Source organism: Periplaneta americana, chromosome 11 (genome assembly GCF_040183065.1).
Source record: "Periplaneta americana isolate PAMFEO1 chromosome 11, P.americana_PAMFEO1_priV1, whole genome shotgun sequence".
Lineage (NCBI taxonomy): Eukaryota > Metazoa > Arthropoda > Insecta > Blattodea > Blattidae > Periplaneta > Periplaneta americana.
Window position 1 is genome coordinate 17,220,001 of NC_091127.1, and position 16,704 is coordinate 17,236,704.

The window sequence follows — 16,704 nt, forward strand, 5'->3', positions numbered from 1 at the left end:
GTTTGAATATTTGTATTATTTTACAATCCAGTGCCAAGCTGTTTTGTGAGGCTTCTGGTTTCAATATTTGTATTATTTTACAAACCAATGCCAAGCTGCTTTGTGAGGCTTCTGGTTTGAATATTTGCATTATTTTACAAACCAGTACCAAGCTTCTGGTTTGAATATTTGCATTATTTTACAAACCAGTGCCAAGCTGCTTTGTGAGGCTTCCGGTTTGAATATTTGCACTATTTTACAATCCAGTACCAAGCTACTTTGTGAGGCTTTCGGTTTGAATATTTGCACTATTTTACAATCCAGTACCAAGCTACTTTGTGAGGCTTCCGGTTTGAATATTTGCACTATTTTTACAAACCAGTGCCAAGCTGCTTTGTGAGGCTTCCGGTTTGAATATTTGCACTATTTTACAATCCAGTACCAAGCTACTTTGTGAGGCTTCCGGTTTGAATATTTGCACTATTTTACAATCCAGTACCAAGCTACTTTGTGAGGCTTCCGGTTTGAATATTTGCACTATTTTTACAATCCAGTACCAAGCTACTTTGTGAGGCTTCCGGTTTGAAAATTTGTATTATTTTACAATCCACTACCAAGCTACTTTGTGAGGCTTTCGGTTTGAATATTTGCACTATTTTACAATCCAGTAACAAGCTACTTTGTGAGGCTTTCGGTTTGAAAATTTGTATTATTTTACAATCCAGTACCAAGCTACTTTGTGAGGCTTTCGGTTTGAAAATTTGTATTAATTTACAATCCAGTACCAAGCTACTTTGTAAGGCTTCCGGTTTGAAAATTTGTATTATTTTACAATCCAGTACCAAGCTACTTTGTGAGGCTTTCGGTTTGAAAATTTGTATTAATTTACAATCCAGTACCAAGCTACTTTGTAAGGCTTCCGGTTTGAAAATTTGTATTATTTTACAATCCAGTACCAAGCTACTTTGTGAGGCTTTCAGTTTGAAAATTTGTATTAATTTACAATCCAGTACCAAGCTACTTTGTGAGGCTTTCGGTTTGAAAATTTGTATTAATTTACAATCCAGTACCAAGCTGCTTTGTAAGGCTTCCGGTTTGAAAATTTGTATTATTTTACAATCCAGTACCAAGCTACTTTGTGAGGCTTTCGGTTTGAAAATTTGTATTATTTTACAATCCATACCAAGCTACTTTGTAAGGCTTCCGGTTTGAAAATTTGTATTATTTTACAATCCAGTACCAAGCTACTTTGTGAGGCTTTCAGTTTGAAAATTTGTATTAATTTACAATCCAGTACCAAGCTACTTTGTAAGGCTTCCGGTTTGAAAATTTGTATTATTTTACAATCCAGTACCAAGCTACTTTGTGAGGCTTTCGGTTTGAAAATTTGTATTAATTTACAATCCAGTACCAAGCTACTTTGTAAGGCTTCCGGTTTGAAAATTTGTATTATTTTACAATCCAGTACCAAGCTACTTTGTGAGGCTTCCGGTTTGAAAATTTGTATTATTTTACAATCCAGTACCAAGCTACTTTGTGAGGCTTCCGGTATGAAAATTTGTATTAATTTACAATCCAGTACCAAGCTACTTTGTAAGGCTTCCGGTTTGAAAATTTGTATTATTTTACAATCCAGCACCAAGCTACTTTGTGGGGCTTTCGGTTTGAATATTTTCATTATTTTGCAAACCATAAAACATTATTGTCGTTGCACCATTAAAAAGTATCTTTAAGAGGGGAGGAACATCTTTTACTTGTATTATTGCACTATACTTCCACTTTTTTCTCAGAATCTAGCCTAAATATGTTTTATAAATAAAAATTGGCGGGCTTAATGTACACTATGTGTACCTTGGTAAGCAATTTTAATGGTTTTGAAAACCTAATAGTTATTTCTTAATGATGGATGTTTGTGGGGTATTTTGTTCAACCAGAGAGCGATTACCTATTAACTCAAAAAGCACTTGAGATATTTTATTGAAACCTTGCATGTATGTTTAGTTCTCCCATTTGAACAATATACTTCAAAATATTTAAATGTAGAATATAGGCCTATTCTTTATTATTAAAATTAATACCGATTTCATACAAAATTAAAAAAAAAAAATTGATCAATTGCAAAACATATAAATCCGTTTAAAATAACGAAGTAGACTTTCATATCTTTTATACCCCTCCAGCTATAAAAAAACAATATCACATTATGTCTCCTTCAGCCAAGCAACTGTCTTTTATCATTAAAAACTGTCGTGTTATTCAGATGGCCTGTTTTAAATGCCCCACTCTGTATAAGCTAAACAGTTGCCAGGTTCAAAGACGTAATGAGGTTGGGAATGAGGAACATCTTAATGACAACACAAGCGTTTGACTGGAATGTTCGACTCCTAATGGTAGAAACTTGAAGTTATGAACCCGCTAGATTTATTTCGTTTCAGTTTTGTTTGTGTACAGTTACGATAGCAACGGACCTTCGCTTTGTAATGGGATGGCTGATGCTGCTAGAATACGCTGCCATTGTTAACAACATTATAATGCGATATTTTGAAAATTCAATCATGATACATGAATCATTGTTTGCAATTTGCTTTATTAATTGTCTCTGAACTACCAATATTCTCGTTGATTTCATAAATACATTGCCCTTTCAATATAGACAACCCTTCGTGCTGTCCTGTTTGAATAATTTTCGATATTAATTTTATTGTTTTCGAACCGGCACTAAAAGGCCACCTGGTATATGTTCAAGCTATTCGAGTGTCTCATTTTATTCTAGCAATTTGTTATATTTCATATAAGTAATAGCGGAGACTTGTACTTGCAATTTGGGAAAAGGAAATTCTACCAGAACAATGGAAGGAGTCCATAATCGTACCTATTTTTAAGAAGGGGGACAAGACTAACTGTAGTAACTTTAGAGGAATATCACTTTTGTTGACATCGTATAAAATTTTGTCGATTATCCTTTTGAGAAGATTAACTCCATATGTAGATGAAATTATTGGGGATCATCAGTGTGGTTTTAGGCGTAATAGATCGACTATTGATCAGATTTTTTGTATTCGACAGATATTGGAGAAAAAATGGGAGTATAAGGGTACAGTACATCAGTTATTCATAGATTTCAAAAAGGCGTATGACTCGGTTAAGAGAGACGTTTTATATGATATTCTTATTGAATTTGGTATTCCCAAGAAACTAGTTCGATTAATTAAAATGTGTCTTAGTGAAACTTACAGCAGAGTCCGTATAGGCCAGTTTCTATCTGATGTTTTTCCAATTCACTGCGGGCTGAAGCAGGGAGATGCATTGTCACCTCTACTTTTTAACTTTGCTCTAGAATATGCCATTAGGAAAGTTCAGGATAACACTGAGGATTTGGAATTGAACGGGTTACATCAGCTTCTTGTCTATGCGGATGACGTGAATATGTTAGGAAAAAATCCACAAACGATTAGGGAAAACACGGAAATTCTACTTGAAGCAAGTAAAGCGATAGGGTTGGAAGTAAATCCTGAAAAGACTAAGTATATGATTATGTCTCGTGACCAGAATATTGTATGAAATGGAAATATAAAAATTGGAGGTTTATCCTTCGAAGAGGTGGAAAAATTCAAATATCTTGGAGCAACAGTAACAAATATAAATGACACTCGGGAGGAAATTAAACGCAGAATAAATATGGGAAAGGCCTGTTATTATTAGGTTGAGAAGCTTTTGTCATCTAGTCTGCTGTCAAAAAATCTGAAAGTTAGAATTTATAAAACAGTTATATTACCGGTTGTTCTATATGGTTGTGAAGCTTGGACTCTCACTTTGAGAGAGGAACAGAGATTAAGGGTGTTTGGGAATAAGGTTCTTAGGAAAATATTTGGGGCTAAGAGGGATGAAGTTACAAGAGAATGGAGAAAGTTACACAACGCAGAGCTACACGCATTGTATTCTTCACCTGATATAATTAGGAACATTAAATCCAGACGCTTGAGATGGGCAGGGCATGTAGCACGTATGGGCGAATCCAGAAATGCATATAGAGTGTTAGTTGGGAGGCCGGGGGGAAAAAGACCTTTAGGAAGGCCGAGACGTAGATGGGAAGATAATATTAAAATGGATTTGAGGGAGGTGGGATATGATGGTAGAGACTGGATTAATCTTGCTCAGGATATGGATCAATGGCGGGTTTATGTGAGGGCGGCAATGAACCTCCGGGTTCCTCAACAGCCAATAAGTAAGTAAGTAAGTAAGTAAGTAAGTAATAGCGGAGAATGGAAACAAAACACAGTCTGAATATATACAAATCAATACACATTTAAAATTAGATAGGTACAATCCTTTTTCTAGACGATTTTACGCTTTTGGCATTCTCAGAAGACGAACTCAAAAGATACGTGCACAAGTTACAAAAAATAATCACCAGATCCTTCTGAGTCATGAGAGTATAGCATACTATACTTCATACATGATTACGATATAAGATGTATGTGCAGACCCCGAAGTATAGAATAATATACCTACATTTTGTCCTAACTGTAACCTGCAGAATTTTTTCAGCATTTTTCCTCATATCAGTGACTTTTTTAAAAGTTTATAATTATATTGAACTTTAAAAATAAAACAACAAATTCTCAAGACTCGGAAGGACAACATGGAAATATCAACCGATAAAACAAAAATCATTACTTTTGTGGAAAGAAACAATTCCCTGTCAAATTTTCACTGACAATAAAATACTAGAAAGATGCAGTACTTTTTGTTATCTTGCTTACAATCTGTCCATTTTTGATGAAGTAGATATATTTACTTACTTATGGATTTTAGAAAACCCGGAGGTTCATTGCCGCCCTCACGTAAACCCGCCACCGATATCTATCCTGAGCAAGATTAATCCAGTCTCTACCATCATATCCCACGTCTCTCAAATTTATTTTAATATTAACGTATCCTCTCATCTATCCTCCCATCTCGGCCTCCCAGGTATTTTTCCCTCTGGCCTCCCAACTAACACTCTGTGTACATTTTTTATTCCCCCATACGTGCTACATGCCCTGCCCATCTCAAACGTCTGGATTTTGTTCCTAATTATGTTAGATGAAGACTACAATGAGTGCAATTTTGCGTTGTGTAACTTTCTTCATTATCCTGTAACTTCAGCTCTTTTAACTCCAAATATTTTCCTAAGCACTTTATTCTCTAACACCCTTAAACAATGTATATTATTATTGTTATCCAAATATTGAAACCCTATTTTATCTTTGGCATATTAGGGTTGTAGTTTGTTACATGTGAAATGCATTATGTAGAGATAGTACACAATTTTAAAGAAGTAGTAGTAGGCATTTGAAATACAAACTGCTGAGCCATTTATACCCGAACCCACGCTTTCAGAAGTCGAAATTGCGATAGAAAATCTGAAAAAGTACAAGTCTCCAGGTATCGATCAAATTCCAGCAGAATTAATACAAGAGGGTGGGAGTGCATTATATAGCGAAATTTATAAACTTGTACTTGCTATTTGGGAAAAGGAAATTGTACCAGAATAATGGAAGGAGTCCATAATTGTACCTATTTTTAAAAGGGGGGACAAAACCAACTGTGGTAACTTTCGAGGAATATTACTTTTGTTGACGTCGTACAAAATGTTGTCCAATATTCTTTTGAGAAGATTAACTCCGTACGTAGATGAAATTATTGGGGATCATCAGTGCGGTTTTCGACGTAATAGATCGACTATTGATCAGATTTTTTGTATTCGACAGATATTGGAGAAAAAATGGGAGTATAAGGGTACAGTACATCAGTTATTCATAGATTTCAAAAAGGCTTATGACTCGGTTAAGAGGGAAGTATTATATGATATTCTTATTGAATTTGGTATTCCCAAGAAACTAGTTCGATTAATTAAAATGTGTCTCAGTGAAACATACAGCAGAGTCCGTATAGGTCAGTTTCTATCTGATGCTTTTTCAATTCACTGCGGGCTAAAGCAGGGAGATGCACTATCACCTTTACTTTTTAACTTCGCTCTAGAATATGACATTAGGAAAGTTCAGGATAACAGGCAGGGTTTGGAATTGAACGGGTTACATCAGCTTCTTGTCTATGCGGATGACGTGAATATGTTAGGAGAAAATACACAAACGATTAGGGAAAACACGGAAATTTTACTCGAAGCAAGTAGAGCGATCGGTTTGGAAGTAAATCCCGAAAAGACAAAGTATATGATTATGTCTCGTGACCAGAATATTGTACGAAATATTAATATAAAAATTGGAGATTTATCCTTCGAAGAGGTGGAAAAATTCAAATATCTTGGAGCAACAGTAACAAATATAAATGACACTCGGGAGGAAATTAAACGCAGAATAAATATGGGAAATGCGTGTTATTATTCGGTTGAGAAGCTCTTATCATCCAGTCTGCTGTCCAAAAATCTGAAAGTTAGAATTTATAAAACAGTTATATTACCGGTTCTTCTGTATGGTTGTGAAACTTGGACTCTCACTCTGAGGAACATAGGTTCAGGGTGTTTGAGAATAAGGTGCTAAGGAAAATATTTGGGGCTAAGCGGGATGAAGTTACAGGAGAATGGAGAAAGTTACACAACACAGAACTGCACGCATTGTATTCTTCACCTGACATAATTAGGAACATTAAATCCAGACGTTTGAGATGGGCAGGGCATGTAGCACGTATGGGCGAATCCAGAAATGCATATAGAGTGTTAGTTGGGAGACCGGAGGGAAAAAGACCTTTAGGGAGGCCGAGACGTAGATGGGAGGATATTATTATATTGGATTTGAGGGAGGTGAGGTATGATGATAGAGACTGGATTAATCTTGCACAGGATAGGGACCGCTGGCGGGCTTATGTGAGGGCGGCAATGAACCTTCGGGTTCCTTAAAAGCCATTTGTAAGTAAGTAAGTAGTAGGCATGAGTGATAGTTACAATATAAATACACTAATTAATAGAGAGTAAAGAATACTAAATACGTTATGCAATAATTACATTCAGTTAAAACAAAATTAAATGAAACTAGAAATTATAATCGAAGATGTAGAGAGATTGCAAGAATATTACATAAATTTGCGATTTTATACATAATTTTAAGCAATAGTAAAGAGATAATGCACAAAGTTGGCTTAGTTACAAATTAAACACCTAATATATAGGTGGTTTGCGATAGTAAAGAAATAAAAACAAAATTACTTACGGTTACAAACTATATACCTGTCATCAAAATTGAACAATAGTAAAATCTATAATACAAACATAGTTATTGTTGTTATTGCTATTATTATGTCCCAAGGAGAGACACCTTGTGTTAGATAGTGCATTAGGATTTCATATCATCATTAATTTACATACACTTAATAGCTACAGTCTTGTGTGGATGTGGTGAATAATCTCTGTGAGTTGTTTATAACAACATTTTTTCCTAAGTAAATGGTAAAGGGGTGTGCAGTAATTTAAATTGCAGTCCGAGATATATCTTAAAAAGTGTCTTTTTCTTTCGAACACTGGACAGTGAAAAATCAAATGTTCAACAGTCTGATTGTCTTTGCATATGCACAGAGATTCTTCTGCACTTTTGATCCTAAATCTTTCAAAGCAGGAACCAAATTTTCCATGGCCGGTCATAAATTGAGTGAAAAAGAAGTCGGTTGAGAACTGACTGCAACATAGTCTGTCTTGTACATTGGGAAAGAATAATTTCTTGGTCACAGAGCCTTTAACACTACAGTTCCAGTATGTATTCCACAAATATTTATATTATTACCAGTTTGGCCAATAATTCAGTCTCTTAAAGACGCGAGGTTGTATTAGCTACTTAATTATCTAGTATCGTTGAGATTGGTGATAGTGAAATTGGATGATTCGCTATAAAATTACCTTATTGTTGGAGAAATCCTCGGGAAAAGCTAAACCAGATAATTGACCTAAGTTGGATTCGAAGTTCGAACTCACTCTGCAGAGGACAAGTCACGTTCGTTATCCCTAGAACACACCAGCGCTGACGGCCAATATTCATTTTCAACACTGCTGTTGTTTTAGTAAAATATGTAGTTCCCGTTATGAATACTTCATGCCTCTTGTAACTACATCAATGTTGCAACCTGTAGTTTGCAATGATCCTGCATCGCAATTATACATCCCTCAAAATGTGTTATACCCTTTTTGTTTCTATATTGTTGGTTATTTTCACAAATGAGTTGAAACAATTTAAATCGCCAGCAAATTAATGAAATACAGCAGTACAAAAACAGGCTTGTGTATGTGGTCGTGATCAAAATGGTATGCAGTATCTCAACCTTCGGAAAGCAATTATTCTTTGGCTTCTACATCATTATTACACATGGTTTAATTTCTCTCTGGTCTCATTTTATTTGTTTATTACAAAGATTTAATTTGCGTCTGGTTTCATTTGTTTTCGTTTAATTGTTCTCTGAACTCGTTTCTTTTTTGTTTTCATACTAACGGTTACATTTTTCTTTGGCTTCTTTTCCCTTTTATTACAAATCGAGAGCGAGGTTTTCAATACGGAATAAAATGTTTTGATGTTTAATTTATTCCTTTTAATGGTTCTTTGTCTTTGTGCAAATGTGCCACTGGATGATGTTTCATTTTACAGTAGAGCTATCGCATGTTTTAAGGTTCCGAAACGAATATAAATAATATGCGAAATTATCTTCTATCTACTTACACCGATCCATATATCAGTGCTTTAGAAAATTTATTGGAAACCTATAATCTTTAGAAGCTCATATTTAGGAAGATTATAGTCGTCTGCCTTGTCAAAGATGCTTTGACAAACACGTGGAAAACGATGTAGTCCATCTATCCCATATGTTGCGATAATTCTCCGACAGATGGCCGTAAAGCTGTTATGATATTATCTCTTCTTTGTATACTCGACAGTATTGTCAAATACCTTACCATAATAATACCGGACAGCTAGCAGTTTTGCGTGCGAACGACGCTGGTGCTGCTACCTACCTGCCGGTGTGGAGATACTCGCGAAACAAGCTGTAATCAACTGCAATGTATATTGTTGCTGGGCTGGTTAATAGTTTTATTAATTAGTACTAGTGTTAAAATGTCAGGGTGTATATGTGCTGTTTATAATTGTGACAATTGCAGCATTACAAACTGCTCCAAATCGTACTTTCGATTTCCGACAGTTCATAAAACGTGAGTCAACAACATTCTTTAGTAGGCCTAATTCCTTCGTCTTTGTGTTGATAGAAAAATACAAATTAGTTTTTTTTATTTAGGCCTAATAAATGAATAGAAGTTAAAATGTATTGGATTTTAAGGTTTTATCAAATTAAGTTTTATTGTAGTCCACATGCCTTTACTAATTATTACAAGCATCAGATTTTTATCAGTTTTATCTTTGCAGTTGTCAGCAATGCGTACATAAAAGATTACTGTAAATTCATTCCTAACATCAGATTGATTTTATCTCGGTAAACCAAAGAAAAAAATATGTAACAATTAATTACGGAAAGTAATATAAAGTATGTAATATTTCTCATAATGTGCAGCTTTGATATAAGATAATAATTTTACATTAAATATTATTCAACATTTCTTAAGTGTTTCATATATATAATTCCACATTAGTAACTCACGTTTTAAACAATAGTCCGAATCTCGCTATGTTAATATTTGTATATGTGGACGTAATTCCATCCCTCTGCGCTAGATGTCAGGTCCGCGATATTTCGTACTCACGTCAATGCTGCTAGTATACAGCTGTCCGGTATTAGGCTATTATAGTAAGGTATTTGGCAGGGTATTTGGTATTGTATTGCATTTTATTCTACGAGCAAATGAAAATTTTATGAAGTTCCATTGTTCGTACTGAACATTTTTCCTAATAATATTTTAATATTTACTAGGCCTATTAAAAAAAGAAAACAATAGGCGATATAATTAACAAGAAATTTATGATAATTTAGATTTATAACGTTTATATACGACCTACATTAATTGAAAAAAATGAATGGATATTATGAAACGAAAGTTCGATTTAAGTTGTCATGGAAATGATTACGTCATATCTGATAAAATTACAATGGGAACGAGTTCATTCCTATACACAAGGGGAGTACGCATATAAAATAAACTACTTGGAAGAGTTTATTGTCATCCATCGAGAGATGTTGAAATATATTATAAATATAATTTTATTCATTCGTTCTTTGACATGGAATCGAAACAGAGACCGCACAATACATGCGTAACTATAGACAATTAATAGGTACAAGCTTGGAATTACTCGCTTGCAGATGGATAAATAACAATAACATTACATTTACGAAATACTTTCAAGTGTTTATGTACAGCGTACGAGTTAATTGTCAATTATATTTGGTTCAAAAATAGTTCTCAGTCATTTTAGTTGTCACTGATGTTACAATTTTACTATTTTCAAACTCTATATATTGAAAATGAAATTACTTTTGTCAACTTTTAATATCAGAATCAATTTAGAATATCAGCATCACTTTACAGAAAAAAGTTGTTTGAATAAAATTTATTATTATTACAGAAAAAAGAAAAAAGGTTCCGTCGCGGATGTTACAAGATTTGTGAACTCACTTGACACCTCATTAACAAAAAGTGTAAAACTAAGGTCTCTGCCTCAAAGTGTCCATGCGAAAGCTATTTAAATCTCATGGCACCTAATTAGTTCACAAAAACATAATCGGTAAATATTTTACAGCTATTTCTTCCATATCACGGGTGTTACAGATGAGTTAGTGTCCTTCATTTCTCCAGTTTTAAAACAACTGTGATATTTTCTAAGTCAAAATATTCATTTGAACTGTAAGATTGCTACTTGTTATTAACCCAAACTACTTAAAATAAATGGCAGAAAGAATATAGTAGAGAGTAAAAAGTTCCTTGATCCTGGAGCTCTGGAATTAACAGTGCAGACTCTCAAAATATTTCTTCAACAATAGCTCCTTAAAAACATACATTAACACCTGATCTCTCTGTGAGTAAGTGCTGCAAACTTTAGAGAAACAAAAAGTACTATTACCTAGACAAGACCACTTAGATTCAATGTCCATAAACCTGTAAAATATTTTCCTTTTAAAAATAAAGCATTAGAATATTTAAATTAATAGCCTTATCTATGTCTTACACGAATAATAAACAAATATTTCTGAAAAAGACTTTTTCATTGGAATTCTCAGTTTGAGTGGAATGGCTGTTCTACAACTTGTCCTCTTGGTAGTATATTCTGTTCTAAAGCATTATTATTATTATTATTATTATTATTATTATTATTATTATTATTATTGTTATTAGAGGATTGAATGTTAATCATAGTTTATTAATTAATTTCCGTTCGTTAAACACACTTAAATCTTACCTTAGTTCCTCTGTAGACGGTACGCACAATCATAGGGAATTCCTCATATTATTCTCTGTCTCTTTTATTGCTTTCAATAATGGTTCTGCTTGTAAAACGAAAGAGGAAGAAGAAAGTTACTTCTCCTCTCGGCTGGTTAGTGCCCAATATAGATGCTCTCTTCTAATAGAAAATCTTTAAGGAATATATAATCAGATAATAACTTTCTTTACATTATTATAATATTATATGCTTCCATGAGAGGTATGAAAAGTCACAATTTTTTGTACACCACAATTGCTGCAAAAGAAATTCCGAGTCGAAGTCAAAGTCGCTATCGATTTTAAATAGCCTGTTATCGTGTTACGAAGGCTTCGCTTAGGAAACAATAGAAATCGAGACAAACAGAAGGCATTGCATCCGGAATTTTTTTGTTAATACAATATGAAACGTAACTGGCCGTATATAATTTATCGATTGTAACAATGACAGCATCCATGGATAATAAGGAAGGCTGTGGAATACCATATAAACTGCAGTTTCACTATTTTCGTGTAGTATCCCTATTAATGCTATAAAATTAAAGTATATGAATAATTTAAAATCAGCTACCCGGGAACTCTACCCGACACCGATCCAATTCTTCCCTTTATAGCCACATACCTCAAAGTGGGCTGACAACCGTCAAGCAACCAACTCCGAGTGCACACTAACTCCGTGTGACTTACATTGTGGTTTTCTGTTAACGAACAGTGACCACAATGTAAGTCACACGGAGTTAGTGTGCACTCGAAGTTGGTTGCTTGACGGTTGTCAGCCCACTTTGAGGTATGTGGATATAGAGGGAAGAATTGGATCGGTGTCGGGTAGAGTTCCCGGGTAGCTCAGTTGGTAGAACGTTGGTACGTTAAACCAAAGGCCCCGGGCTCGATACCCGGCCCCGGAACAATTTTTCCCTCGAAATTATTCAAATCAACTTTACAGGGAGTTATACCTGAAATCTTGATTTGCAATTTAAAATCAATTCACAATACATAATAACGTGCACATGTTATCAAAGTCGTATTTACAAATTTAAAAAAAAAACTAATCTCAGGAAAATGGCTTTCAACCTCGTCATTTTTGCTGAAGTCCTTGGAAAACGATATAATTTCGTATCGGAATTTCTTTTGCGGTCAGGTACTAGTATTTAGTGCTTTACTTAAATTAACTATACTGATATTACGGGTGCAGAAAAGTGAGGAAGTATTATCAGGTACATTTACACAATAAAAACTTCTCGACACGTGGCTCACTTACATCGTTATCTTTGCAGAGCTGAACTATCGATCCTTATGAATGTGCCTTCTATATGTTCCGTGTACTTGCTTGTCACAGAATTCGATAAAGTTACAAGAGTAACGTGTTTAGTCAAGAGCATTGAAATAATATTCGACTTACACTGAGCAAAGATAAAGTTAAAAGCTATTATTTTCAACATGACCTCTTTGGAAATAAAATAAGAAAGCACAAATGTATAGCCGGGATATCAGTTTTTAATTCATTTGAAAATACTTATCTCCATTAAATATGAATGGAAAGACTAGATAACCCACAGGAACTTGAGTTTGAGAAGTTTCGTAACAGATGTTTAATATCTTCAGGAGATAGATTACACAAGTTTGACTCAATTCCTTAATCATAACTTCAGATTTTTGTAAGTTTAAAAATAAAAACATTTCTTTGTTTATTATCTCAGAACGAACTTCGTATGAGTTGTCACGTTTTTCTTCAAAGTCTTTCATTTATCCGTGTGAATGCAATATTTGTGAGGGATTCATTGATTTTTTCCACAAACCTGTGGTGTTGTAGTAAATAGTAAAATACATAACAACATAAGGCCTGTGGATAGTGTTTCTTGAAGTAAATATCCCAAGATACAGTTTGTACAAACATTTGTAAAATTATAAAATTAAATTATCATTGAAATATGTTGCCTCACAACTACAAAACAGTCACACAGTGTTGGCCAACAATGTTATATGTGAAATTAATGAGTGATATGTTTACAGTACCTGTAAATATATGTAACAAAATCTTATTATACAATTCATCGCAAGATTATAAATCAAATATAATTACTCACTAAATAAAAGTGTATCTGAAGTTGAAAAGTATCCATTTGGGCCTACAGGAAACTACAAAAAATCCGTAATAATTGTCTTATATTAGTTAATTAACTCGATCACCAGACAATGACCGTTTTCATTGCTTAGCACGTTAATTTTGCACTAATTAAGTGAACTGCAATATGCTGCCATCTAGTGAGAAAACGTTCGATTCTTGCCGTGAGTAGAGTGTTATGTTCATTCTAGGGGCTTCGTACTTCACCCTTGTCTAGCTTTCAGACATTCAAATAAAGAAAATCTCATCCAGAGAATTGGAGTCTGGAAAGGTTCCCAAAATGCTGGCTACGTTTCCACGTTGGATGGCTGTTCCTATTCGTTTATTTTATTCTTTTGTGATTTCTTTATTGATAAGTACAAGGTGGAGCAAACTGTATGGTACGTTTACATAATACAGAGTGCGGCGGAAACAATGACCCAATTTACATATTTTAATCATGAAGAAATACAACTACACATTATTAGTGTGCACTGTTCGAAAGAACACTACGAAAAGTGTCGCCTGTTATGGCCTCGATTTCGGCGTAAATGTTGTTTTTCAAGTTCTGAATAGTTGTTGGCCTGTTGGCACACAATTTGGACTTCAAAAATCCCTACAGAAAATAATCACAAACCGATAAATCAGGGGAACGGGGTGGCCAGTTGACATCACCAAAGCGAGAAACAAGATGCTCTGGAAACATTCTGCGTAAGGCTGTCATGGACGTTCTGGATGTGTGAGGGGTTGCACCGTCCTGTTGGAACCACAGCGACTGCATATGGATATGTTTACGGCATTACGAACTGTTGAAACATAACATACCGATCTGATGTTACAGTGACGCTGTCACCTGTGTCATTCTACGGACCAAGAATACCCTGCACAGACACGCCACACCAAACAGTAACTTTTGCGCTGTGAAGTGGTCTTTCGTGAATCTGATTAGGATTGGTAGGCGCCCAGGACCTAAAGTTTTGCTTGTTCACATAGCCCGGTAAGTGAATATGGGCCTCGTCAGACACCATGAACTTGTTGAGAGAATCACGTTGAGCGTTGATCATCTCCAGAAGCTATGTACAGAAAGTTTGACGTGCCTGAAAGACTCTGTGCAATAATTCTTGCACCACTTGAAACCTGTAGGGATGCAACTTCATATCTAGATGCATTTCTTGTAAATAGTTTCCTTAATCTATCACAAAATATTTCAATATCCAGTAATTTCATCACTATACAATTTTGTTATTCTAGGTTTAATTTGTAATTCAGTAAATATAAAATATTCTTTGTTTTTCTATGACTATTACACTCTTACTACGTCATACTACTTTTGACCAATAAAACGGTACGAAAGGACGTATTTCAACCAATCATGGCTGCTTATCGCACAATTTTATCGCGTCCCTAGCATTTGTTTAATTTTATCGCGTCCCTAGCATTTGTTTAATTTTATCGCGTCCCTAGCATTTGTTTCTCTGTTTGCCAACATTTGAAACTGCGCTGGTCTGGACGTCAAAAAAAAAATATATATATATATATATATATATATATATATATATATATATATATATATAAAATTACAAACCACTCCAGTCGATGCACAGCAGTTTCAAATATGACTCACATTGGCATTCAAGAACAAGAATTAATAAAAATCACTGATCATACCTATGCATCTTCTGAAATCCTATTTACAAATAAATGAAGAGCACCATTCGGAAATCCTGAATAGGTTGAATACACCATGTAGGCCTAAATCAACGAGTTCCACTTCTATTACGCACACGTCCAATATAACATCAATTGAACCACCAACCACATTCAAATTTGAAAATTGTACATTCAATAATTATTCCTTTTAAAATTATTCATGTTTATTTTTTATGTCATCGTCGTTAATTAAAACTTTTCTAACACTTGTGTATATTATGTAGGTTATGTTATAGCTTGTGCTATATGATATTATGGATAGTCACGTATCAGAGATTGTTTAATACTGAGATTTATTGAAAATCATCTGTCAAGTGACGTTGATTACTGGGATTTGGATGATTGAAGTGGAATGCAAATGTTTTAATAAAAACGAAACTGAATCAACAAACCCTTCTTGACTAGTAACCGTCTACAGAGTTCAATGAAGATTCCATAGTTGGCCCAACTGCCATCTTGCGTAATGGTGCAATAATACATTTGAAGACAGGTTTATTTTCGTAAGTCAATTAATATTTTATTGTATTGGAGTACTTTGTTACTTATAATCTTTATATCCTTTCTTCTAATCGTGTAATAGTCAATTAAATCCCACTCGAGTTTTGAGTTTCTCTAGATAAATCAAAACCTCTAGTGAGATTACTGTTGATAAATTATCTAGCTTTAATTAGCCAGGTAATCTTTTCGCACTTTGATTTTTATTGTAATTTTAATTGTAAATTTAATACTAATTGTAATTTTATTTGTAATTGTGATTGTAAATTTAATACTAATTGTAATTTTATTCTTCATATTATAGTTGGAATCTCCTGGTAGAGGGGCAGAGAAGGCCTGACGGCCTTATCTCTACCAGGTTAAATAAATAAATACTACTAAATACTAAATACATTTCTGTCCGAGATGTTAAGGACTTGGGAATGCCGACGAACTGATAGCGTTAGAATTAGCTCTAAAGCAGCTGTTACTCTTGCATTGTTGTCCGGGGTTGAAACCGTACGTGGCCTACCAGGGAGCTTCTTGTTTGCTCCAGATGTTGTTACTCTGAACTGCCGGACCCATCTCATAATCGACTTCCGGGACGGAACTTTATCATTCCCACCTATGTCAATATGTTGCCGAAACAAACGCTGTGTTCGTATGACACTATCACCACTTTTGAAACACGTTTCAATTACAAACGCACGATGTACGTTTGATCAAAGCCCCATACTGACTGGCAATGCTTTGAACTGCACTACGCACTGGTACCACAGTCTAGTATATACAGTCACAAAACTCAATACGTAGGGAATATGCATCCAATGACAGTTGAACTTTAGTTGTTAGCCACTAAGATCGCTACTGTCGCACAGTCTATTGTTCCTAGTACTCTCAATTTCTAACCACTTGGAGAATTGTACCGCGAGAAATGAAAAAAATCACCTCAAGCTTCGTGACTGTATGTACTAGACCAAATAGCTTACTACTACAATAGTGGAAAGTGACGATAAAAATTGGCGACATACTCCAC

General features: G+C 34.5%; 1 protein-coding gene across 1 annotated transcript in view; it reads left to right on the plus strand.

Moving 5' to 3' along the window:
• Positions 1 to 16,704, plus strand: part of LOC138708853 (uncharacterized) — a 425,577-nt gene that overhangs the window by 269,147 nt on the left and 139,726 nt on the right. The gene's annotated exons all lie outside the window — the stretch shown is intronic.